Below are 27,424 nucleotides of genomic sequence, written 5' to 3' on the forward strand. Positions count from 1 at the left end.
GGCTGGTCTAGTGGTGATGAACCACTTCAGCTATAATTGTCTGGAAAATTCTACCTTTTAATTCTGAAGGATATGTTTGCTGGGTAGAGTATTGTTGATTGGCAGGTTTTTTGTTTTTGTTTTTGTTTTTTCCTTTCATGTCTTTGGATACATCATGCAACTCATTCTGGCCTGCAAGGTTTCAGCTAAAAAATTTGCTGATAGTCTTCTGGTAGTTCCCTTGTACATAACAAGTTGTTTTCTCTTGCTGCTTTAAGGTTCTCTCCTTGTCTTTAACATTTGACAATTTAATTATAATGTTTCTTAGTGTGAATATGTTTAGATTCATCCTAATTGAAATTTTCTGTGTTTCCTGGATCTGGATATCTCTCTTTCTCCAGGTTAGGGAAGTTTTTGTCATAATATATTTGAATAAGTTTTCTACCCTTTTTTCTCTCTCTTTTCCTTCTGGGATATCTATAACGTGTACATTGGCCTTTTTGTGGCATCTCATAAGTCCCTCAATTTATCTTCACTCTTTTTCATTCATTTCATTTTTTTTCTTCTGATTAGATGTTTTCCACTCTGTTTGCTGATTTTTTTCTTCCATTTGATTTAGTCTGCTGTTAGACCTCTCTATTCAGTTTTTTGTTTTTGTTTTTGTTTTTGTTTTAGTTACTGTATTTTTCAGCACTTGGGTACTTTACTTTCTTCTATTTTTAGTCTCCATTGAAATTCTTACTTTAGTCCAACATTTTCCTCCCGACCTCAGTGAGCATCTTTATGACCATTATTTTGAACTCTTTATCATGGAAATCACTTCTATCTGTTTCATTAAGGTCTTTTTCCTGGCGTTTTATGTTCTTTTGTTGAGAAACACATTCCTCTATATCTTCACTTTCCTCAGCTCTCTGTATTGATTTCTGCAAATGTGTTAAAATGTGTTAAAACCCCACCTTGCCTCTCTTGACAGAATGGTCTTTTGTAGGAGATAGACCTTATTGTTCAGCCTGGCCTGATTTATTGGGTGTCTCTCAAACCTTTGTGATTGTATATACCACTTTCTTTGTTCTTAGTTGAGGGTGTGGCAAGACCTGTAAGTGTCCCAAACAGAGGACTTCAGTCAGCCTCAAAATGCAGTTTCTATGGAAACCAGACCCTCAAGCAGCAGCTTTTGAAGTATATAGAGAGATCTCTTTCAAGGAAAGATAGGGAGATGGGCATTTCTTTCTGTTCTTTCTGTACTGAGCCCTTGCCAGTTTAGAACTGGCCTTTTATTGTTGTTTGTTTGTTTGTTTGCTATAGTTCTGTAGGACCAGCAAATGCTGCCCCACTGGTCACCAGAGCCAGTTCTCAAGGTGTTATACCTGTAAGAGCAAGGCATCACTCATGTGTACAAGCTCCTTCCATGGAAATGTAGGTGATTTTGAACTATAAGCTATAAGAAGAATGTGGAAATGGTGAGTTTGTTGGGGGATGATTACAGTCAGCCCCTATTTTTTTTTTTTCCAATTTGAATGTTTTATTCCCACAAGATAACCAGGGGTGGGGGCGGGGTGCGCCAAGTCTCCAGACAGACTGAGGAATGTGGAGGGGGGTGATGCACCCCAGGTTCTTGGATCTGCCCCACCAGCAGGCTGATTTTTAGGCAGACCATCATGGGTGCCAGATGTAAGGCTCCGAGCAGGGGTGTGGATGGGGGTGGGTGGGGGGTACTACATATACTTGTGGAGCTAGAAGTAGCAGGGCAAGTCCTTCTCTATTACCAGGGGCTCTTCCGCGGGACCATACCGCTTCACCACACAGCTGTTTTTGTCAATGAGGAACTTGGTGAAGTAGAAATGTAGAAACGGTCCCTGAGGCCTAAACTGTGTCTAGGGAAGATTACAGTCAGCTCTTAAATGTGTGTAAAATAAGGTGCCGTACCCTCAGCCACAGCTTTTAAAATATGGAAATAGGCCTCTTTCTGGGAAAGACTGGGAATTTCTGTCTGTTCCCTTTATGGTGAGCCCTGGGGGAGGTTCTTGAGAGCTTGTTAAGTAGTGTTATATTCTTTTCTATAGTCTAGTGGGTTTCCAGGATACAAATCCCATTGGCTGTCAGAGCTAGATGATTTGGAGGCCTGTCTCTCAGTTAAAAGTCTTAAAAGTTGGGCACTATATTTTGGATCCAAGTTTTTTGCTCTTCAGGGAATTGTGTATTCACTCCCATTGTATGTCACTGGGCTGAGGGTGGGGTTCATGGGGAAAGTATGTCTCAGACTTTCCTATCCATTTGGTTGTGGGTATTTTCTTGTTTAGGAGTTGCTCAACAAGTTCCTGGATTTCTTTCAGAAGTAAATGTAATCCACATGTAGTCTATATTTGATGTGTCTGTGGGAGGAATGGAGTTTAGCAGCCTCCTATGTCACTTTTTTTGGGCTGGTACTGTGGAGTGTCTTTCCATTTTTTGTGTTCTCTTTAAATTCTTTCATCAATAGTTTGTAGTTTTCAGTGTACAAGTCTTTCACACCTTAGTTCACTTTATTCCTAAGTATTTTATTATTTTTGTTTCTATTATAAATGAAATTATTTTTTTAATTTTCTATTCAGATAATTCATTGTTAGTGTGTGGTAATGCAACTGATTTTTGTACATTGATTTTTCTTATATACTGCTACATTATTCAATTTGTCTAACAGATCTTTCTTTGGCTAGTGTGGGGATGAAGAGTCTTTAAGGTTTTTATATTTAAGATCAAGTCATCTGAAAACAAAAGCAATTTTACTTTCTCCTTTTTGTTTTGAATACCTTTTCTTTTTGTGGCCTAAGTACTCTATCTAGATTCACCAGTACTATGTTGAATAGAAGTGGTGAGAGTAGGCATGCTTGTCATGTTCTTGAAATGGGAGGAGAAGCTTTTAACTTTTCATCATTGCATATGATGCTAGTTGTAGGGTTTTCTTATATTGCTTTTAATATTTTGAAGCAATTTCCCTCTATTCCTAGTTGTTCAGTTTTTATTATGAAAGGGTGTCAAATTTTATCAAATGTTTTTATGTATATATTAAAATGATTAAGTAATTTTTATCCTCTGTTAATGTGGTATATTAAATAATTGCTTTGTGTATGTTGAGCCATCCTTGTATCCCAGGGATCAATCCCTCTTAGTCATTGTATTTGATCTTTTTTATGTACTGTTGAATTCAATTTGCTGGTATTTTGTTGAGGATTTTTCAATCTGTATTTATCAGGGATATTAACTTGTTTTCATTTCTTGTGTTGTCTTTATCTAGCTTTGATACCAGGGTGTTGCTGAGCTCATACAATGAGTTTGTAAGTTTTTCTTTCTCTTAAAATTTTTGGAAGACTGAAAAGTGTAGCCTTTTTTCTTCTTTAAATGTTTGGTAGAATTCATCCATGAAGCCATTTGGTCCTGGGATGATCTTTTTTGGTGGGTTTGGGATTACTAATTTAATCTCTTATAAAGCTGTTCAGATGTTCTATTTATTCATGATTTAGTCTTAGTAGGTTATATGTTTCTAAGAGTTTATTCATTTCTTCCAGATTATCTATTTTATGGAATTTAATTGTTCAAATTAGTCTCTTATTATCCTTTCTATTTCTGTGGCATTAAAAAAATAATTTTTATATATTTTAAGTCTTTATTAAACTAGATATGGAATACACAGTGGGGAAAGGATAGTTTCTTCGACAAAGAATGTCAGGAAGCTGGATATCCACATGGAAAAAAATTTATTTGGACCCTTATCTTACACTATCCACAAAAAATAACTCAAAATTAATTAAAGACTTAAAAGTAGGACCTGAAATTATAAAATTCCTGGATGAAAGGTTAAGAGAAATGCTTCATGACATTGGTCTTGGCAGTGATTTCATGGATAGTACACCAAAAGCACAGACAACTATAGCAAAAACATGTGTGATTACATAAAACTATAAAGCTTCCATGCAGCAAATGAAACAGAATGAAAACCAAGCTGTAGTATGAAAAAATATTTGCAAAACCTGTATCTGATAAATGGTTAATTTCCAAAATATATAAAGGACTCCTATAAGTAGATGGCAGAGAAAATCTAATAATCCAATTAAAACTAGGCAAAGGAACTTATAGAAATTTCTTGAAAGACATACAAAGACCAACAGGTAAAATAAAAGGTGTATAATATCACTGTTACTCATGGAAATGGAACCAAAACTGCAATGAGACACTATTGCATCTCTTTATTAGGATAAATACTGTCAAAAAAAGTTTGGGTGAGGAATTAGAGAAACTAGAAAACTGGTACACTGTTAATGGGAATATAAAATGGTACAACCACTATGGAAAACAGTATTTAGGTGTCTCAAAATATTAGAAATAAGACTGCCACATGGAACAGCAATCCCAATTCAGGGTATTTATTAAAAAAGAATTTAAAATAGCCGCAATATGGAAACAATCTAAGTTTCCATCAATGGAAAAAGAAAGTATGACACATAAAACACACACACACATATATTATTTACCCTTAAAAAAGAAGGAAATCCTGGGGTGCCTGGGTGGCTCAGTCAGTTAAGCATGCAACTCTTGATTTCAGCTCAGATCATGATCTCAGGGTCTTAAGGTCAAGCCCCATGTCAGGCTCCATGGTCTGTGGGGGGAGCCTGCTTGACCTTCTCTCCCTCTCCCTCTACTCTTCACTCTCATTCATGTTCTTTCTCTCTCTCTTTCTCTAAAATTGATGTGGGAGAGCTAGGTTCTTGTTGCATGGAGTTGAAGAATGAATCTCACGGACAAAGGAGAATGAGTAAAGTGATAGAAGTTTATTAAGCAAGGTTACAGAAAAAAAGCTCTCAGGAGTGAGAGGGGTCCCAACATGGTTGCCACTGAGAGCTTTTAGCGATATCTTTTATAGAAAGCTAACCAGGGAACTTAAATCTTTTAACATCTCTATTGATAGCACCATCGAGTAAGGACTAGTGATACTAGTCCTTCCTAAAAGGACTAGTATCTTCCTTTCTTTTTAGGGTCCATAATTCTTAGTTGGTCACAAGTAGCTGTTATAACAAGACCCCACCTCTGACACCTAGGACAGAATGGTCTGGTTTGTTTCCTTCTCTCTGGTTTCCTTTCATCTCCCACATTTTTGAATTTTGTAAGCGTGATCCCATGGCCCCTTACCTATCTCTCCCTACCTAGTCCCACCTTTCCCTTACTCAAAATAAATAGACCTTTTTTTTAAAAAAAGGAAATCCTGCCATATATAACAAGATGGATGAACATGGGTGACGTTATGCTAAGCAAAGTAAACAAGTCACAGAAATACAAATACTGCATGATTCCTTTTATGTGAAGCATCATTTAAATTAAATCTATAGAAACAGTAGAATGATAATTGTGAGGGTCTGGGGTGAAGAAATAGGGAGTTGGTATACAATGGGTATAAAATTTCAGTTGCCCAAGATGAATAAATTCTAGAGATCTGGTATGAGACATTTTGCATATAGTTAACAATACTGTATTATACATTTAAAAATCTTTTAAAAGGGTAAATCTCATGTTAAGTGTTCTTACCCCACAATAGAAATAATTGTATACAATCAAATACAAACACCAGTAGATGTAAAACTAGTGAAATGAAACCAAGGCCTTTGGATTATAACAGCATTAATTTCAATTTTTAAATATTTAAGTTAATGTAGTTCTGTAGATCTAAATATTCTAATATAAGAATGTGCTCATCATAAATTTCAAAAATAAGCACATGTATGTATTTATATATTACATCATTATACATTATAAGTGTGTGTGTATATATATGGGTGTGGGTTATGTGCAGTTTCTCCCTAAGTGCCCTCATCTGAGTCATTTTACATATGCCACTTACATAATGATCTAGAACATGGTTCTGATTATGTCACTCATGGGTTTGTAAACTTTTAATCTTTTACTACATTGAGTCCAATTCTAAAAATGTAGCTTTAGGGTAATTCTTAAACTGACATAGGATTCTTTGTAAGGCATACCATGACTTGGTAAAGCATAGATACTGAGAGTGAGAGGTGAGAAATGTGATCAGACACCAAGGTTGAGGAATTTCAGCTAAACTGTTAGATCTGGCAGAATTATTGCTAAAAGTGGATGAATTGGCCAAGGACAGAGGTCAAGCTGAGGTCCAGTCAAAAGAAGGATTCAGAGGAGCCTAACTAAAGTGAGCACCATTGTCAATGCTGAAATAGAAATCAGTAAGCCAAGCTTATCAGAGCTTTTGTGATCAATACTTGTGGAAGGCAAAGAGAAAGAAAGAGTAGTGGGCAGAGAAGGAAGATACCATCACATGCAGGACTCACTTCTTCACTTATAAAGCTTTGAAGGTCTGGATATGAATTTAGAATTTTCCTGGATGTGGAATGAGGGGACAGTTATACCCTCCCCTCTACCAGTCTTGAATCTAGGCTCTCCCCAGAATGGGTTGTGATTTGGGTAAGGCTTTTCTATTCAGAGATCTCACATTAGCACGTCAGCCTGTAGAGTTTTCAGACCTGCAAAAAACCATTCTTAGCCCTGCAAAAAACCATCCTTAGCCCTGAAGGGATATTTGAGGACCACAGTACATCATTGACTACACCAAGACCCAAGGTGCTCCCATTACTCCCTTCCTTAGGGTTGTCATTTAAAGATATATGCTGTCTGCAAGAGACTCATTTTAGACCCAAAGACACCTCCAGATTGAAAGTGAGGGAGTGGAAAACCATTTACCATGCTAATGGACATCAAAAGAAAGCTGGGGTGGCAATCATTAGACAAATTAGATTTTAAACCAAAGACTATAATAAGAGATGAGGAAGGACACTACATCATACTTAAAGGGTCTGTCCAAGAAGAAGATCTAACAATTTTAAATATATAGGCCCCTAATATGGGAGCAGCCAATTATATAAGCCAATAACAAAAGCAAAGAAACATATTGACAACAATACAATAATAGTAGGGGACTTTAACACGCCCCTCACTGAAATGGACAGATCATCTAAGCAAAAGATCAACAAGGAAATAAAGGCTTTAAATGACACACTGGACCAGATGGACTTCACAGGTATATTCAGAACATTCCATTCCAAATCAACAGAATACACATTATTCTCTAGTACACATGGAACATTCTCCAGAATAGATCACATCCTGGGTCACAAATCAGGTCTCAACCGGTACCAAAAGACTGGGATCATTCCCTGCATATTTTTGGACCACAATGCTTTGAAACTATAACTCAATCACAAGAGGAAATTTGGAAAGAACTCAAATATATGGAAGCTAAAGAGCATCCTACTAAAAAAAAAAGATCTTCTCTGTGTAGATGGTGTCAGCTGGAGCGTGAGTTGCTGCATGAGGGTATTGAAGACAATGGCCAAGAACAAACTAAGAGGACAGAAGTCCAGGAATGTATTTCATATAGCCAGCCAAAAAAAACTTTAAGTCTAAAAACAAAGCAAAACCAGTTACCACTAATCTTAAGAAGATAAAACTGTGAATGATGAAAAAGTTAACAGAGTGAAGAAAGCTTTTGTGGATATACAAAAGGAACTTGCCCATTTCTCAAAAGGCCTTTCCCTTGAATCTTTGCAGAAACAGCTGATTCCTCAGCAGTGTCATGAAAACGAACCAGTTAATGTTGATGAAGCGACAAAATTAATGGCTCAGTTGTAATACACTGGAGATACAGCAGATACCCCAAAAAGACCAATAAATTAAATGTTTTATACAAAAAAAAAATGAATGGGTCAACCAGGAAATTAAAGAATTAAAAAAATTCATGGAAACAAATGAAAATGAAAACACAACTGTTCAAAATCTTTGGGATGCAGCAAAGGCGGTCCTAAAAGGAAAGTATATAGCAATACAAGCCTTTCTCAAGAAACAAGAAAGGTCTCAAGTACACAACCTAACCCTACACCTAAAGGAGCTAGAGAAAAAACAGCAAATAAAGCCTAAACCCAGCAGGAGAAGAGAAATAATAAAGATCAGAGCAGAAATCAATGAAATAGAAACCAAAAGAACAGTAGAACCGATCAACAAAACTAGGAGCTGGTTCTTTGAAAGAATTAACAAGATTGATAAACCCCTGGCCAGATTATCAAAAAGAAAAGAGAAATGACCCAAATAAATAAAATCATGAATGAAAGAGGAGAGATCACAACCAACACCACAGAAATACAATTATAAGAATATATTATGAGCAGCTATATGCCAGCAAATTAGATAATCTGGAAGAAATGGATGCATTCCTAGAGAAGTATAAAGGGAATTGAAGCAGTAATCAAAATCTCCTGACAAACAAGAGCCTGGTACGAGATGGCTTCGCAGGGGAATTCTACCAAACATTTAAAGAAGAATTAATACCTATTCTTCTGAAGCTGTTTCAAAGAATAGAAAAGGAAGGAAAACTTCCAAACTCATTTTATGAGGCCAGCATTACCTTGATCCCAAAACCAGACAAAGACCCCATCAAAAAGGACAACTACAGAGTAATATCCCTGATGAACATGGATGTCAAAATTCTCACCAAAATACTAGCCAATAGGATCCAACAGTACATTAAAAGGATTATTCACTACGACCAAGTGGGATTTATCCCTGGGCTGCAAGGTTGGTTCAACATCTGCAAATCAATGTGGTACAATACATTAATAAAAGACAGAACAAGAACCATATGATCCTCTCAATAGATGCAGAAAAAAAGCATTTGACAAAGTACAGCATCCTGTCCTGATTAAAACTCTTCACAGTGTAGGGATGGAGAGTACATACCTCAATATCATAAAAGCCGTCTATGAAAAACCCACAGCAAATATCATACTCAATGGGGAAAAACTGAGAACTTTTCCCCTAAGCTCAGGAACATGGCAGGGATGTCCACTATCACCACTGCTATTCAACATAGTACTAGAAGTCCTAGCCTCAGCAATCAGACAATAAAAAGAAATAAAAGGCATCCACATTGGCAAAGAAGTGAAACTCTCACTTTTTGCAGATATGATACTTTATGTGAAAAACCCAAAAGACTCCACCCCAAAACTGTTAGAACTCATATGAATTCAGTAAAGTGGCAGGATATAAAAATCAATGCACAGAAATCAGTTGCATTTCTATACACCAACAGGACAGAAGAAGGAGAAATTAAGGAGTTGATCCCATTTACAATTGCACCCAAAACCATAAGATACCTAGGAATAAATCTAACCAAAGAGGCAAAGGATCTATACTCAGAAAACTATAAAATACTCATGAAAGGAATTGAGGAAGACAAAAAGAAATGGAAAAACATTCCATGCTCATGGATTGGAAGAACAAATATTTTGAAAATGTCTATGCTACCTAGAGCATTCTACACATTTAATGCAATCCCTATCAAAATACCATCAACTTTTTTCAAAGAAATGGAGCAAATAATCCTAAAATTAGTATGGAACAAGAAAAGACCCTGAATAGCCAGAGGAATGTTGAAAAAGAAAAGCAAAGCTGGTGGCAAAGCATCACAATTCCTGACTTCAAGCTCTATTACAAAGCTGTCATCATCAAGACAGTATGGTACTGGCACAAAAACAGACACATAGATCAATGGAACAAAATAGCCCAGCAATGGACCTTCAATTCTATTGTCAACTAATCTTTGACAAAGCAGGAAAGAATGTCAAATGGAAAAAAGACAGTCTCTTCAACAAATGGTGTTGGGAAAATAGGACAGCAAGATGCAGAAGAATGAAACTGGACCATTTCCTTACACCACACACAAAAATAGACTCAAAATGGATGAAAGACCTAAATGTGAGACAGGAATTCATCAAAATCCTTGAGGAGAACACAGGCAGCAACCTTTTTGACCTCAGCCGCAGCAACTTCTTCCTAGAAACATCACCAAAGGCAAGGGAAGCAAGGGCAAAAATGAACTATTGGGACTTCATCAAGATAGAAAGCTTTTGCACAGCAAAAGAAACAGTCAACAAAACCAAAAGATAACCGACAGAATGGGAGAAGATATTTGCAAATGATATATCAGATAAAGGGCTAGTATCCAAAATTTATGAAGAACTTATCAAACTCAACACCCGAAGAACAAATAATCCAATCAAGAAATGGGCAGAAGACATGAACAGACATTTTTCCAAAGAAGACATCCGAATGGCCAACAGACACATGAAAAAGTGTTCAATATCGCTCGGCATCAGGGAAATCCAAATCAAAACCTCAATGAGATACCACTTCACACCAGTCAGAATGGCTAAAGTTAACAAGTCAGGAAATGACAGATGTTGGCAAGGATGTGGAGAGAGGGAAACCCTTCTACACTGTTGATGGGAATGCAAGCTGTTGCAGCCACTCTAGAAAACAGTATGGAGGTTCTTCAAAAAGTTGAAAATAGAGCACCCCGGGGCACCTGGGTGGCTCAATCGTTAAGCGTCTGCCTTCGGCTCAGGTCATGATCCCAGGGTCCTGGGATCGAGCCCCGCATCAGGCTCCCCGCTCAGCAGGAAGCCTGCTTCTCCCTCTCCCACTCCCCCTGCTTGTGTTCCCTCTCTGGCTGTCTTTCTCTCTGTCAAATAAATAAAATCTTTAAAAAAAAAAAAAAAAGAAAATAGAGCTCCCCTATGACCCAGCAATTACACTACTGGGTACTTACCCCAAATATACAAATGTAGTGATCCGAAAGGGCACAAGCACCCCAATGTTTATAGCAGCAATGTCCACGATAGCCAAACTATGGAAAGAACCTAGATGTCCATCAACAGATGAATGGATGAAGAAAATGTGGTATATATATATATATATATATATATATATATATACACACACATACATATACAGTGGAATATTATTCAGTCATCAAAAAATGATGTTTTGTCATTTGCAATGACATGGGTGGAACTAGAGGGTATTATGTTAAGCGAAATAAGTCAATCAAGATAAAGACAAGTATCCTATGATCTCACTGATATAAGGAATTTGAGAAACAAGACAGAGGATCATAGGGAGAAGGAGGAAAAAATGAAACAAGACAAAACCAGAGAGGGAGACAAACCATGGGGACTCTTAATCTCAGGAAACAAACTGAGGATGCTGGAGTGGAGGGGGTTGGGAAGGATGGAGTGGCTGGGTGATGGACATTGGGGAGGGTATGTACTATGGTGAGCACTGTGAATTGTGTAAGACTGATGAATCACAGACCTGTACCCCTGGAACAAATAATACATTATATGTTAATAAAAAAAATTAAAAATAAAGACAGTGTAACTTAGAGCTACCTCTCTACTGATAGATGGGCTATTAAAAGTTAAACTGAACAGTTAAGCCAAATTTTCCACCTTTGTGAATTAGAAAAAAAAAGTTTCTATTTGCAAAAATAAACAATTAAACAAATGCAAAGAAATAAGCAGATGAAAGAAATAAAATGAAGGTCTTGAACTCCAGATTGAAAGTGAGGGAGTGGAAAACCATTTACCATGCTACCATTCCCCCCCTTTTGGAAAAAAAAATATCTAGTATTTCATAATTTTTATATTGTAACAATGAAATTTTCACACTTTTTTCCCCTTTAGTGTGCAGGATATTCTCTTACCTCCATATAAAAGACATCTAATTAATACAAGTGGATGTGTTACTTTGAAGATTTGGGTAAACTAGACTTTTTAAACTTGAGTCCCTTACCTGTAAAATCATAAGGATTTTAAGATCAAATACAAATTAAATATAAAAGGCTAAATTCTCCTATTGAAAATGAGCGAAGAAATGTCTTTTTTCCTTTTTTCTGAGAACATTTACTTTATGAAACTCGTAATTTAAGTTCTTTACCTCTCTGAAATGTATGTAAGTCTCTTAAAAAGCTATTTGAGTCTTTGCCAGCTTTAAGACCTTGGAATATCTTTCTGAAGAACAATCTTTGAAATGTTATCATCAAGAAAAATCGTGCTCCTATCTCCTAGTTTTCCTGGATTGAGCCTTATTTTGGCAGGGTCCCTAGTTTCAAGTTGTAAAACTGCCCCTTCTCATAAAGGAATTTATTTTTCCTTTAGATAAACCCAGTTAGCTAACACAGATGGTGATTCCACCTACCAAGTAAATTTAGGATGAACTATCTGTAACCAAAAAAATATGGTGCTATCAACTCATCTTACTTGAGGACTAGTTATTTATCTTGAGAACATGTACATAATGGGTTGTACCTGCTTGGGCTATGTAGAAGGGTGAGATATCTTTCTGTCTTTGCAGTCTGCTAGCAGATTGCCTGTGATGCACATCACATTCTGGCTTCATGCTTATTCAATACAATAATAAAGTTCTTTTTTCCTCTGCCTTTGTTGAGAGGTTTTATGGGTTTGGATGAGATTTTATTGTTTCTACAACAGTATTTAGCTTTCAGAATTCGTGTGTGTGTGTGTGGGTGGGTGGGTGCGTGTGTGTGTTTGCAGATTACATAAGTAATTAATATAATTTCTACTAAATCTCACTTTGAGAGAAGTTTGAGTTTCTGACTCATTTGTTCATCTCTAAGCATTCAGTCTAGTACTTATAACTGCTGAGCATGTATTTATTCACTGAATAAATATATTTCTTAGAAGTTTAGAGCTGTAGTATTAATCTTTGCTCTTTTTCTAGGCTAGAAAATCAACAAGTGATAGTGAAATCTAGTAAATGAATTCCTTGAAATAAAAAATTATTTTAGGCATTAAAATACTTTGATACTGTGAAGATAGGTTTACATTTTATTTCCTCTTATATTCCCAAATCAGAAACTTAAATGGGGCAGGTACATGTTCACCAAAGCTCATATCAACTCATGTGAATCTCAGTATGTTCAACTCCACGGGTTTTATTTATATATTCTTTAAAACATGTGACACTTATAAACAAATAAATACCACGTAATCTTTGAAACTAATATTTTCAAATATAGGACATTTCTATATTTGTTTTAATGAGCCTTAAGGAAAAGGATTTCACACTTTTTCCCGTAACCAGTAATTATATATTCTTATGTGCCTAAAGCTAGAACTCGGGCATTGGTTTTTAAGTTTGATAGGGAAGAGTATTCTTGTATTTTTCACTAGATACTTACATAAAGCATATGTATTATTTTGTTTATTTTTTATTTAAATTAAAATTAGTTAATATATGGTGTAGTTTTGGTTACAGGAATAGAATTTAATGATTCATCACTTACATATAACAGCCAGTGCTCATCATGAGTGCCCTCCTTAATACCCATCACACATTTAGCCCATCTCCCCACCCACCTCCCCTCCAGAAACGCTCAGTTTGTTCTCTTTTTCTTGTGGTTTGCTTCCCTCTCTGTTTTTTTATTTTCTTCCCTTCCCCTGTGTTCATCTGTTTTCTTTCTTAAATTTCACATATGAGTGAAATTATGTGGTATTTGTCTTTCTCTGACTTATTTCACTTAGCATAATACCCTCTAGTTCCATCCATGTTGTTGCAAATGGCAAGATTTCATTCTTTTTGATAGCTGAGCAATATTCCAGTGTGTGTGTGTGTACACACACCTCTTTTTCCATTCATCTCTTAATGGACATCTGGGCTCTTTCCATAATTTGGTTATTCTGGACATAGCTGCTATAAACTTTGGGGTGCATGTTCCCCTTCGAATCATTATGTTTGTATCCTTTGGATAAATACCTAGTAGTGCAATTGCTGGATCATGGAGTAGTTCTATTTTTAACTTTTAAGGAACCTCCATATTGTTTTCCAGAGTGGCTGCATCAGTTTGCATTCCCACCAACAACCTTTTTAGCTAGGTTTATTCCTAGGTATCTTACAGTTTTTGGTACAATTGTGAATGGGGTCAGTTCCTAATTTCTTTTCTGCTGCTTCATTATTGGTGTATAGAAATGCAGCAGATTTCTGTGCATTGATTTTATATCCTGCGACTTTGCTAAATTCATGTATCAGTCCTAGCAATTTTTTGGTGGAATCTTTTGGGTTTTCTACATAGAGTTTCATGTAATCTGTGAAGAGTGAAACTTTGACTTCTACCTTGCTGATTTGGATGCCTTTTATTTCTCTTTGTTTTCTGATTGCTGAGGCTAGGACTTCCAGTACTGGGTTAAACGATAGTGGTGAAAATGGACATCCCTGTCATATTCCTGACCTTAGGGGAAAAGCTCTTGGTTTTTTTCATTGAAGATGATATTAGCATTGGGTCTTTCGTATATGGCCTTTATGATGTTGAGGTATGTTCCTTCTATCCCTTATGTATTAACATTTTAAAATTTCTCACCATATACTACTCTGGAGACTAACTCTCTGAGCAAAAGAACAACAACCCAGAAATTTTCTAGTCAAATCAAGTTATCTTTCATTGTTTTCTAAAAATTTAAGGGTTGTACACTTATGTAATTTATGGACTTGGGGTAGTAATGATGTATCAATGTAGGTTTATCAGTTGTAACAGATGTACCACCCTGGTGGGGGACCTTGACAATGAAGAGGCTATGCATGTGAGGGGTCATGAGTATATATGCAATCTCTGTACTTACCCCTCAATTTTGCTGTAAGTTTAAAATTTCTCTAAAAAATAAAGTCTATTAAAATCATAACAAAGGTGGGTATTTTAGTTACCACCTTTGGAATTAGTTTATTTTCAGTACCAGTGATGAAAGCCTGAGGGCTAAACTATTGTGAAGATATTAGGAACAGTGCTAAAATACCTTTAGGTGACTTGACAGTTTTTGAAATGCTAATGACAACCACTTCTGTTACCTGGGAATTTATTCTTACTAAATTCTACATCTAGGTATATAAAAAAACCATCTGTGAACACAAAAGTATGAAACCACAATGATGCAAACTGTGAAAACTGGTTTATTCTCTATTGTTTGCTTTAACCTTTTTGTATGTAGTGGGGGGGAAGGGGGAAAATCTTATCCATTCCTATAAAAATAGCATTTTTAATAGATTAATCGATTGTGTAGAAGGCTGAAGATATAATCCATTCTATTTCTACACAATCTCTGTAAAATCTCAGTGTTATCTGAGGGGTGGCTGGTATTTGTAAAGAGACTCACAGTGTTTTTTCACCTTGTCTCTGAAGACCTGGAGTGATATTGACAAGTTTATGAATAGGGATGTGAGGAATATGTCCTGGTTTTTATTTTTTAGTTGGAAAATTTTTATCAGACATTTTTACTTTCATTGTTACTTGTTACAAGTACATTTATTCATTTGATCTTCACAACAGCCTGTTATGAATATATACTATGGTTTTCATATTTATAAATGAGGAAACTGAAGCACAGAGAGATGAAATAACTTGCCCAATGTCACACAGTTGGTAAGTGGTAAAACTAGGACTTGAACTGAAATACTCCAAATGTAGTGCCCAGATCTATGCCAGAATTCCTTCCTGCTTCTCTGTAATATATGCTCTAGTACTTCGCTATAATCATATGGCACTATTGTATTACAGTGATTGTACTTTTGTGTCTGGTATCCTCTTTTAGGGTAAAATGTGTAGAAATAAGTGAAAATGCAGTCTTCTAAGGCATTTTCAAACTAGTGGGAAAGGCATATAGTAATTGGGATAATACAGTATACAGTGGAAACACAGAAGGGGCACACGCTGTTTAGGACAACACACTCTTTGTGTGTGGGTGTCAAGCAGTTTCTAAGCAGCCATTTGGAAGCTGATAGGTTGGCTTGCCACATTTCTATATATTTGGCTTATAAGGGACAAAGGACTCAAGTGGATTTAGAGAGTTTATTGTAACACAGAAGGAAGCATGAGCTTTTGTTTGCATTATTTCCCTGATCCCAAATCTCTACTGGGGCAATTTGCACAGGTAGAGTGGGGTGGATGCTGCACATACATTGGGTCTGTGTCATGGCTGAGGATCACTGAGCTTTGGAAACCCCAAATGTCATATGAGTGTTTCTGGAAAATTTTCCATTGCTCCCCTCTGGAAAGAGATATTATCTTCACTATCCTAGATTATAAGCAAATGTTCAGAGTGAGAAAGGAGAAAGTTTTTGTTTTTAAACTATCTTTGAATATCCAGGAATGGAGTCATTTTCTCTCTGGAATTTAAATAAATCTGAACAAATGACTTAATTTCTAGACATGAAGAAATGTGAAAAATTCATGGAGAGTTATATTTCAAAGTAGGACACTTTTGAGCAGCCTTCGCAGAATAAATAACTAAAATTTGAAGCTTGGGGGAAAGTTTTTCAAAAAGATTGAGTCCACAGGTTTCAATCAAAAACATAGAGGGAGCAATAGTTTTGATATGGCTAGAATATAGATGCAATACTTGGCAGCTTATGTTGGAAAGGCATCCATTCTGAGCATTTTAGGCCACACTAAAGAGTTTATATTTCATCCTGAGATGAGTAGAGGGCCTTTGAATTCATTTACATAAAGGCATAAGTAGCCTTGCTTTAGGGAATATAACTCTTGGGATGTCTCGTAGGAGGAAGCTCAAAGCTAATTTTGTTATTTCTTCACAAACTATAAACAAAACATGAGCGAACCTTACCCAAAATGCAAGCCTTTTCAGGTCATATTTTTTTTTATCCTTTGTTTTCCCTATTCTTTTTTTCTGATCCAAATTACTACTACTTTTCTTCCTCCTTTTCTATATTCTGCAAGTCTTTAATTCAATAGAAAACCAGATTTTCTGTACTCCCATCATTCTAGAGTCCTTTCCTTCACATGTCTCTCTTCTTCCTCATCTTGTCAAGGATGAATCTTTCATTTCTCGCACAGGGCCAGGAAGTAGAGACTATATTAATCTAGATTCTCAGCACTGCCTTCAAATCACTTATCTCGCATGTTCTTGTAAAACTGCTTTCTCAGTCTTGGCATATGAAATTTGGTTATCCACTTTAACTGTTGCTGTGTGTAAAATTTTACATATTTGTGAAAGATGTTGATATATAGCATAACTGTGATTCCTTATCTCAAGTCATAATATTGTCCCTGTTTATCTGTATGCTCTTACAGAAACCCCTACAGCATGGTAAATTCCATTTTTTGACTTCTTAAGATCCAAAACATTTCAGTTATACTTCATTTCAGCTACTCAAGCCCACAGCTATATTATCCAAACATAACAGCATCAGCAGTTGCTTCATTTCTAAAGTTAAACTGTCTATAACTGCTTTGTTAACCTCTTCCATTTGTATTTATTATTTTAGTCCCCATAAATCATCACTTACTTGATGCCTTGATTTTCTCCCATTGTAAAGTGCTTTCCTTGTCTTCAATTTCTTCTCTTTGTAGACTAAACCCAAAGAACATACATTCTATATTTTTATTTTAAAATATTTATTTATTTATTTATTTATTTATTTATTATGTAATGTTAGTCACCTTACAGTACATCATTAGTTTTTGATGTGGTGTTCCATGATTCATTGTTTGCATATAACACCCAGTGCTCCATGCAATACGTGCCCTCCTTAATACCCATCACTGGGCTCCCATCCCTCCTCCCCACTAAAACCCTCAGTTTGTTTCCCAGAGTTCAAAGTCTCGCATGGGTCCATGTTGCATACATTCTATTTTAATGATGTAAATGCCCCAACTCTATTTAGTCTCCTTGCCCTTTCTCACATCTGAGAAAACACCACCATAAATTTTATCAGCTCTCTGTCTTTTTTTATCCAGGTTTCTGAGCACTAAAGAAAATCCAAGCAAGTACATCAGGGACAATTTGAGTTCATCATGAAAAATCTCTAGATCCTAATTAATAGTTTACAGAACCATTGATATTTAATTTTAGAGCTCTGTGGGATATTATCTCTAAGGTCTTTGAACTAAGTCTAGCAAACTATCAGTGAGATTTAGAAAATATGCTTTAATCCACTGAGTTCTTGCAAACTTGAATAGGAGGGATTATCCCTTATGAAAACCACAGTTCAGCATAGCAATAATTATTGAATGTCTTGCCTATTTATAGAAATAGTAAGAGCTAATTTTAATAATCATAAAACAGTTTGGATGGTGGATGTTTAAAAGTCAAAAACAGGTATTTCACAAATTGCTTTCAATACAACTTTTGTTATTTCAATCAGATTTATCTTGTCCTTTAGTGTCTCTGGACATGGTAATTCCTAATGTAGTAGTACTTATTCTCTCATCCAAAATTTATTTTAGATGTGTTTTTCTTGAAGTATAATTCTCAAGTTTGTCTGTGTTTGTGTGTGTGTGTGTATCTGAAATACAGAATACAGAATTTCAGAATATCTGAAATATTCTTTGATGGTCTTGCATTAACAGAAGAGCATTTAATAACTTTTCAAAAATGGTGATAATTTAAATATATCCCCCAAATTTTGCTGACATTGCTCTTATCCCTTTCTTAACTCCTCTCGTATATGAACACACAAACAAGCAACTTTTCTGAAGGCAAAAATTCCTTATCATGCCAGCATAATACAAAGCATGTTTACCAATGTTTTACTTAATATGTTAAGAGGTCAAGACAAACTCTTTCAAAAGAATAAAATATACATTCCAGGATATTTATAGAAAACATACAGAGATATGTTCTTAAGAGATGAAAAGCATATTTGGATTTAGTACATAGTAATGCTTAACACATTTTTCTCCCTTTCTTTAGATGAGGATTAATTTTTCAGTTTGAATTACTGAATTGGAAATTTTATTTTTTATACTTTATTTGTAAATTTAACAGTCTAATAAAACTGAAGCTTGTAAAGACAGAATATTATGTGGAAGAAATTAGCTTTATTTCCTGTTTGAATCAGAGATGATCTAATGATTTTTTTTTTTTTTTCCTAAATACCATCAACTTCTAGAAGAAATCCCTTAAAGGTGCCTGGGTGGCTTAGTTGGTTAAGCATTGCCTTTGGCTCAGGTCATGATCCCAGGGTCCTGGGATGGATCCCTGTGTCAGACTCCATACTTGATGTGGAGTCTGCTTGTCTCTCTGCCTTTCCCTCTACTAGTGCACTCTCTTTCTCTCTCAAATAAATAAATAAAATCTTAAAAAAGGCACTAAAATGAAGTTAGAAATAGTAAAATACTAAAGCAAGTACAAATGCTAGAACATTGATAACATTACTATCCTGATTAATACAAATGCAAGAAAAACAACAAATGTTAGAAATGAAGGGGAAATATAAATATCTATCATTTGATAGTGACAAAAATTAACATTAAAAATATTTTAAAAAAATTGAAACACAACTCTATAGATATGTGACTTTGGGCAAGTCATTTTATCTTTTCAAGCTTTATTTTCTTCATCTAGAAATGAAGATACTAATAAAAGAGTTTTGAGCATTTTGTACATATCTTAGAGTATGATAGCTATTCAGTATATAGTAATTAGATTTTACATTAAATTTTGTTAAATTACTTACCTTTGGGATAAGTTTTTAAAAAATTTTTATTGAGAAATAATTGGAATAATGTAAATGACACATATTTCAAATGTGCATTTTGAGAAGTGTTACGATTTAGTTGAATCAACAGTTGTTAAGTGCAGCCTCATGGTGCTGGATGGTGAGCCACAGTTGTCAGAAAAGACTGCAAAAGAAACTGAGATAGAGAAATTAATTAGTCATGGATCCTGGAGGGAGGTACACAGCAGGTCTCGAGGTGACATATAGGGAGGGCAAGGCAGGGTACAAGCAGAGAGAGAGGCAGGACCTAAGGGATCCTTAGGGGGACCTAAGGGGTCCAATAAGGGGTTTGTGGGTGGAATGCTTTGGAGTTCCCAAGGTGAGTCTGGATCTGTCAATTGAAACAAAAGAGAGAGGGATTTTGGGTAAGCATTGAGGGGGTCTTATTGGAAGGGTACACAGGGGAAGGCCCTGGAAAGCAGGAGAGACTTTTTCACAAGGACTGTTGGGGAAGTCTTATCAAGAACTTAGTTTTACTTGTGACTGGGGCTGTTATCTAGGGCATGAACTTACATGAGGGGCTATTAAGGTTTTAGCCCTCTCCCCACCCCCCCGGTCCTTTGGTCAAATGAAATGGATGCTGAGGTGGCAATACTATGCTGTAGCTTCCCTAAACTCTCAACAATAACATGTACACATCAAAGAAACTATCATCATAATCAAGAGAATAAACATAGCCATCACCCCCAAAAGTTTCCTCATGTGCCTTTGTAGTATTTTCTTGCCCTGTCTTCTTGAATCTACCCCTACTGCCCAAACTTATTGCCAAAACACTTTCTATCCCTAGACCTCGGTTTGCATTTCTTGGAATTTTATATAAATGGAATCATAGAGTATGCACTAGTTTTTGTCTAGCTTCTTTTACTCAGGGTAATTAAGACTTATTTAAATTGTTGCACACTTCAATAGTTACTAGCTCTTTATTCCTGAGTAGTAGTCCATTGCATGGATGACACAGTTTGTTTATCCATGCTCATGTTGTTGGACATCTGGATTGATTCCAGTTTTTGGTGATTACAGATAAAGCTGTAATTAACATTTCTTTTTGTATAGTTTCTTTGTAGACTTATATATTTTCATTCCTCTTGGGTAAATATATATGAGTGGAATGGGGCATATTTAATTTTTTTAAGAATGCCAAACTACTTTCTAGAGTGGCTCTACCATTTTATATTGCTGTCTATAGTGCATGAAAGTTCTAATTCCTTCATGTCTTAGCCAAAACTTGGTATGGTCAGTATTTTTAATTTTAGCCATTCTAAGAAGTATGCACTTATTTCATTGTGTGTTTATATTAAAGACTTTATTTTTTTCTTAAAGTTGTTTTAAGTTTACAACAAACTTGAAGGTCAGAAATGTTCCATATATCAACTGCCCTCATACATGTGGGGCCTCATGCACTGTCAATATTACTCACCCAAATTTTACTTTTTTTTTTTTTAAACCAAGGATAAACCTACAATGACACATCATAGTCACCCAATATCCATAGTTTACCTAAGGGTTCACTCTTACGGTTTGGACAAATGAATTATGGCATATATCTGTCATTATAATATCATACAGAGTATTTTCAGTGTTTGAAAATTCCTCTGTGTTTTGCATATTCATTTCTTCCTCTTCAACTCCCCACCTCTGACAACCATTAATATTTTTATTGTTGCCGTAGTTCTGCCTTTTCCAGAATGTCGTATATTTGCAATCATACAGTATGATATTTTCTCATATTGGCTTTTTCCATTTAGTAGTATGCATTTAAGATACCTCCCTATGTTTTCTGGCTTGATAGTTTATTTCCTTTTTTCTTTTAGTTTTTTATTTAAATTTCAGTTAGTTAACAGTGTAGTATTAGTTTCAGGTGTACAATTTAGAAATTCAATTCCTCCATACAACGCCTGGTGCTCATCACAGCATGTGCACTCCTTAATCTCTATCACCCATTTAACCCATCCCCCCACACCTCCTTTCTGGTAACCATGTTTGTTCTCTATAGTTAAGAGTACATTTCTTAGTTTGCCTCTGTCCCTCTTTTTTTCCCCTTATCTCCTCTGTTAAATTCCATATGTGAGTGAAGTCATATGGTATTTGTCTTTCCCTAACAGACTTATTTCACTTAGCAGAATACTCTAGTTCCATCCATGTCATTGCAAATGGTAAGACTATTTGGTTCTATGGCTGAGTAATATTCCATTGTGTGTGTGTGTGTGTATAACCTCTTCTTTATTCATTCATCAGTTGATTGAACATTTGGGCTCCTTCCATAATTTGGCTATTGTTGATAATGGTGCTATAAAAATTGGGGTGCATGGGTCCTTTCAAATCAGTATTTTTGTATACTGTGTGTAAATACCTAGCAGTGCAATTGCTGGATCATAGGTACAATTACTGGACCACTTTCATACCCTATACACAAAAATGAATTCAAAATGGATGAAAGACCTAAATGTGAGACAGGAAACCATCAGAATCCTAGAGGAGAACACAGGCAGTAACATCTTTGACATTGGCCATAGCAACTTCTTACTAGATGTATCTCCTGAAGCAAGGGAAACAACAGCGAAAATAAACTGTTGGGATTTCATCAAAGCAAAAAACTTCTGCATAGTGAAGGAAACAGTCAATAGAACTAAAAGTCAGCCTATGAGATGGGAAAAGATATTTGCAAATGACATATCTGATAAAGGGTTAATATATCCAAAATATAAAAAGAACTTATCAAACTCTACCAAAAACAATCTAGTTGAAGAAAGGGCAAAAGACATGAATAGACATTTTTCCAAAGAAGACATCCAGATGGCTAACAGACACATGAAAAGAGGCTCATCATCACTCATCATTAGGGGAATACAAATCAAAACTACAATGAGATATCACGTCACATCAGTCAGAGTGGCTAAAATTAGCATAGGAAACAACATGTGTTGGCGAAAATGTGGAGAAAGGGGAACCTTCTTACGTTGTTGGTGGGAATGCAAACTGGTGCAGTCACTCTGGAGAACAGTATGGAGGTTCCTCAAAAAGTTAAAAATAGAACTATCCTATCTATGATCCAGCAATTGTACTATTTTTTTTAGCATTAATATTCCTTTAACTGGATGTGCCACAGTTTATATATCCATTCATCTGCTGATGAACATCTTGTTGGCTTCCAAGTTTTGGCAGTTATGAGTAAAGCTACTATAAACATATGTGTACAGGCTTTAGTGTGGACATAAATTTCCAATCTTTTAGATAAATACCAAAGAACACCATGGCTGCATCACATGCCAAGAATGTACTTAGTTTTGTTAAAATCCACTAAACTGTCCGAAGTGGATGTACAACTCTGCATTCCCACCAGAAATGCATGAGATTTCCTGTTGTTCCACATTTTTGTCAGTTTTTGGTATGGGGAAGACAATAGAGGAGATAATTTTATTCAACTACAGGAAAATATGGAATTTACTTAAGTAGGTCATAAGTGTTCTGGATTTGGGTCATTCTAATAGGTCTGTAGTGGTATCTCAATGTTTTTAATTTACATTTTCCTGATGACATAAGTGGAGCATCTTCTCCCAAGTGGCTTTAATTTCCTATTCTTAATTATGTTGTTGTCCATGTGCTTATTTGCCATCCATATATCATCTGTCAAGTCTATGTTCATTTATTATATGAAGTTTGTTTTTCCTACTGATTTTTTTTTTTTTTTAAAAGCAGAGGTTTTTTTTTTTTTTTTTTTAAAGATTTTATTTATTTATTTGAGACAGAGAGAATGAGAGAGAGAGAGAGAGCACATGAGAGGGGTGAGGGTCCTAGGGAGAAGCAGGCTCCCTGCCGAGCAGGGAGCCCGATGCGGGACTCGATCCAGGGACTCCAGGATCATGACCTGAGCCGAAGGCAGTCGCTTAACCAACTGAGCCACCCAGGCGCCCTTTCCTACTAAGTTTTGGCAGTCAGTTGTCTATATGTTCTGAATATGTTATCAGATACAATATATGTTATCAGATACAGTTATGTGTATATATTTTCTCCCAGTTTGTGGCTTGTTTTTCTGAATAGCATCTTTTGAAGAGCAGAAATTTTTAATTTTTATAATGCCCGATTCACCCATTTGTTCTTTTATAGATTATCTTTTCTTATCTTAGAAATTTTTTTCTTAACATAAGGCTACAAAGGTTTTCTCCTGTATTTTCTCCTAGAAGTTTTACAATTTTAAATTTTACAATTAGGTTGATCTATTTTGAGTTTATTTTTGTATGAGTAGTAGATCATGAGTTTATTTTTGTATGAGTAGTAGACCAAAGTTTTATGTTGTTTTGGGGGTTTTTTTGCATGTGGATATCCAGTTACTCCAGAATCCATTTTTGGAAAAGTCTATCATTTTTTGCTAAATTTCCTTGCATTTTAACTGGGAATCAATTGTCTAAACATGAGTGAATCTATTTCTGTACTCTATATTTTTAATCAATTTTATGGCATCCATGCCAAAACCACTCATAATATCTCAAAATAAAGCATATCCCCTATTTATTTTTTCTTTTCCAAATTATTTCAGTTCTTTGAGTTTTGTTTTGTTTTGTTTTTTAATTCGTGGATGTTAGAATCAGTTTGCTCATTTTCTATATAGCCTGCTGGGATTTTGACTGGGACTTAATTGTAGTTTTAAATAATTTCAGAACTGACACCTTAACATTAAATCTTCTGACCATGAACATGGTACATTTCTCCTTTTTTTCTTTTAGGTCTAATTTAATTTCTCTCAGTTATGTTTTGTAGCTATCAGGTTTTTTTTGTTTATTTGTTTTGCTTTATTTTATTGTTGTTTTAATCAGAAGTCTACTGTCTTTGAGACCAATTTTCTGAATTAAATTGTCTCTAAAGTACTCAAAGTTGTTTCTGTTTTCCTGTTTTGGCTCTTAAAGGAACACTCACCAATTTCTCAACTCCTCTAGTTCTATATTAAAAGCAGCATTCTGAATAAGTCAACCTGAGTAGTCCCCCAAAGTAAAAGTCAGTTTGATGGTTGTAAGATCAGTGACCATAACAATTATTTGACTTCCTTTTAGTGTAAATAGACTGAGTTCAAAAGGGAAGAGAAGAAATAGGGGAATAGAAGAAATGGGGAAAACAGTATAGGAGATAGATGATTTTATTCAACTAGAGCAAAATACGAAAATTACATAAGTAGGTCAAAAGTGTTCGGCTCAGGTCATGATCCCGGGGTCCTGGGATCGAGCCCCGCATCAGGATCCCTGCTCCGCGGGGACTCTGCTTCTCCCTCTCCCACTCCCCCTGCTTGTGTTTCTGTTCTCTCTCTGTCAAATAAATAAATTAAATCTTTAAAAAAAAAAAAGTGTTTCTTACTATGTGGCAAAGATTCATCTTGCGTACTAGACAGTGGTTTATAATTTTAGGAAGTTAGAATAGCCATCAGAAAACTTGCTTTAGTTATATGTAATGAAGAGTAGACCTGAATAGATGGGTACAGTTTTGAAAGTTAGAAATGGGGAAATAATTTTTAATTTGATGAAACTGTTTAAAAAAAAAACAGGCTATAAAAGATGGTGTGTTTTTTGTTTGTTTTGTTTTCTTAAAGTCTTCATCTATGGTTTAATGGGAGTTGAGGAAGGGATAGTGTGAGATCAGGTTATGATGGAACTGTAATATTTTGCTTAGGAATTTCATTTCATTATTTATGTGACAATTCACTACTAAATGTTCTTGTTTGCAAGTGACTAAATCAAGCATAAATTTTAGGACCCAGTCTGGGACCAGTATGAATGATGAGAGGAAGAAGCACAGATGCTCTACTAGTACTAGAATTACTTCTAATGAGGGGACTATTTAGGGCAATGAGAATGAAAATGGGAGCCTATCAGTGATGTACCCTACAAGAGAAGGAACACAATACATGTGACTTTAACAATACATTGCTTTGCTATCTGGACTCTCATTCTCTGAATTCTAGTAGGTTATTGCATTTCTAGAATACATGCAAGAAATCCAGCCATCATTAATCTGCCTTATTGTGTGCTAATTGTGTATATGTATAATTAAAATGATGTATTCATTGATATATGCACTTATTTAAACTGTATTAATTTAAAATTGTGTTAGTACGTGCTTGATAATATTTACTTAGTTTCTTAAGCACTTAGCAGCTATTTAGATGTGAACCTATACTTTTATCCCAAATACTTAAAGCAGTCCTAAAGAACTTATATTGACAAATCATTATTACAATTTAAATAACTAAGTTATAAATAACTGAAAATAATTTCTTTTGAACATTCCGTACTTTTAAACTTTTCAAAAATCTATTTTTTGGTTTGTAATTAGTATGAATTAATGAGGTTCTTGCTATAAAATTCATTCCAATTTCCTTGCTAATCAAAATTCATTCTTGCCTGCTCTGAAGGTGTGGTTTGGATGATTGAATATTATGTTCTCTGTGGTTTCTCCACTCACAGGTCAATTAACTCCTTTGCTTCAACTTCTCTGTTTGGAAAATGGCTCTCTTATTGCTTGTAATTCAGCTTTCTCACAGGAGTGCTGTGAAGTATAATGAAGAGGGAAGTAGTACTGACAAATTGAAATTGAACAGAACTGAGGATTCAAGGATCTATGATTTGCACCTGGTCTTGTTAGTCAAGAAATATTGTAAATTAAACTTTTTCAAGACTTAAATTGTCCTTGTATAAAATAATAGAATGAGTTTTCCTGTTATTTTTTGGAAAGACTTAAGGACCATCTGTGAGAGAAAAGATAAAAAGGGGAAATAATAGCCAGAAGTAAAAGTAACGAATATTAAATTGAGGTACTGAAAGAAGATCAGTTTGTAAAGAAGAAAAGTGAGGGGAGTGGGGGAGTTGAGAAGGAACATTAGCAGATCCAATACTTCAAGAAGGAGAGGACAGAACCTGGAACTCATTTTTCCTGACTTTTTCCTCACTTGTAGGCACATTTGAGTAAAACTTCAAACTAAGAAAGATGTGGGAAGAACTGGCAGTGTGAGTGTGGGAAAAGATAGAATAAACAGAAAGCTGATCTCCTTAGTAATAGGTTGGCTACCTGTTGGTTCTTTTTAACTAAAGAAGTGGGGGGAAAAAGGAGGAGTTGAGAGAAAAAAGACACATACAAGGAAAGCAGACAAGTCATTAGAACATCTAAAGGCAATTCTTCATCTGAAGACATTCAGGGGAAATGGCAGTGGATAGATCCTTGGTAATCTGAAGAGTATTGAGAATGCCTTTCACAGATAACATGTATGGGAGAGCATTCTATAAATTGTAGAAGTGTATGGATATGTTTAAAGGAAGTATTTAGAAGGAAGATTATTGAATTCAAAATATACAGGACTTTTTTTAATTACAGAGACTGTCTACATTGGCATTAATGGCATTAAATAGGGCAAGGGTAAAGCGTCTTATTTAGAATTTTGTTGTTTCCTTAGATGACAACTTCCAGTTTAAAGAGATCAAGTTCATTTCTATTCCTGAGACTTCCAGTGTGATTATGGGAAAAAAGAAATAAGGTTGAATATAATAAGGAAGTTAATATCTCATTATTAATCATCCTTTACTCTGGAGTAAAGAAAAGTAATCATAAGTATATTTAGTGACATGGCAGCAGCCATAAATATATAAACTGAAGAGTCAAATGAATTTGCTTCATACTTAAGTATAGAGCTGTGTCCAAGGAAGATTTCACCAAAAAGTTTTCTATATCAGCATGCATTTGTAGCATTGAAAATAGAGAAAACTGATATATGACCACTAAATCTTATTCAGGGCAATTTGAAAAGTCATATATTTGTATTGGAATTGATCAGAATTTCATATTTACTCAGATATGAGTAAATATGAAAATTTTTATTCTTAAAAATTCATGTACTATTCCTTAATGATTCCTAAGCTTTGTTCTTGTCAAATAATTTAATGTCATATGCTAATACCACCAGTATAGGAATTGTAAACTAATATGCCTATTAGAATTTCATTTGGTAGCTATTCAATGAAACATCTCTATCCTTGTCTGACACTCTTAC

General features: G+C 35.3%; 1 pseudogene; it reads left to right on the forward strand.

Moving 5' to 3' along the window:
- The first annotated feature begins 7,365 nt into the window (after positions 1-7,365).
- On the forward strand, positions 7,366-7,683 carry LOC116632641 (annotated as a pseudogene).
- Positions 7,684-27,424: the final 19,741 nt, after the last annotated feature.

Source organism: Phoca vitulina, unplaced genomic scaffold (assembly GCF_004348235.1).
Source record: "Phoca vitulina isolate PV1807 unplaced genomic scaffold, GSC_HSeal_1.0 scaffold7, whole genome shotgun sequence".
Taxonomy (NCBI): domain Eukaryota; kingdom Metazoa; phylum Chordata; class Mammalia; order Carnivora; family Phocidae; genus Phoca; species Phoca vitulina.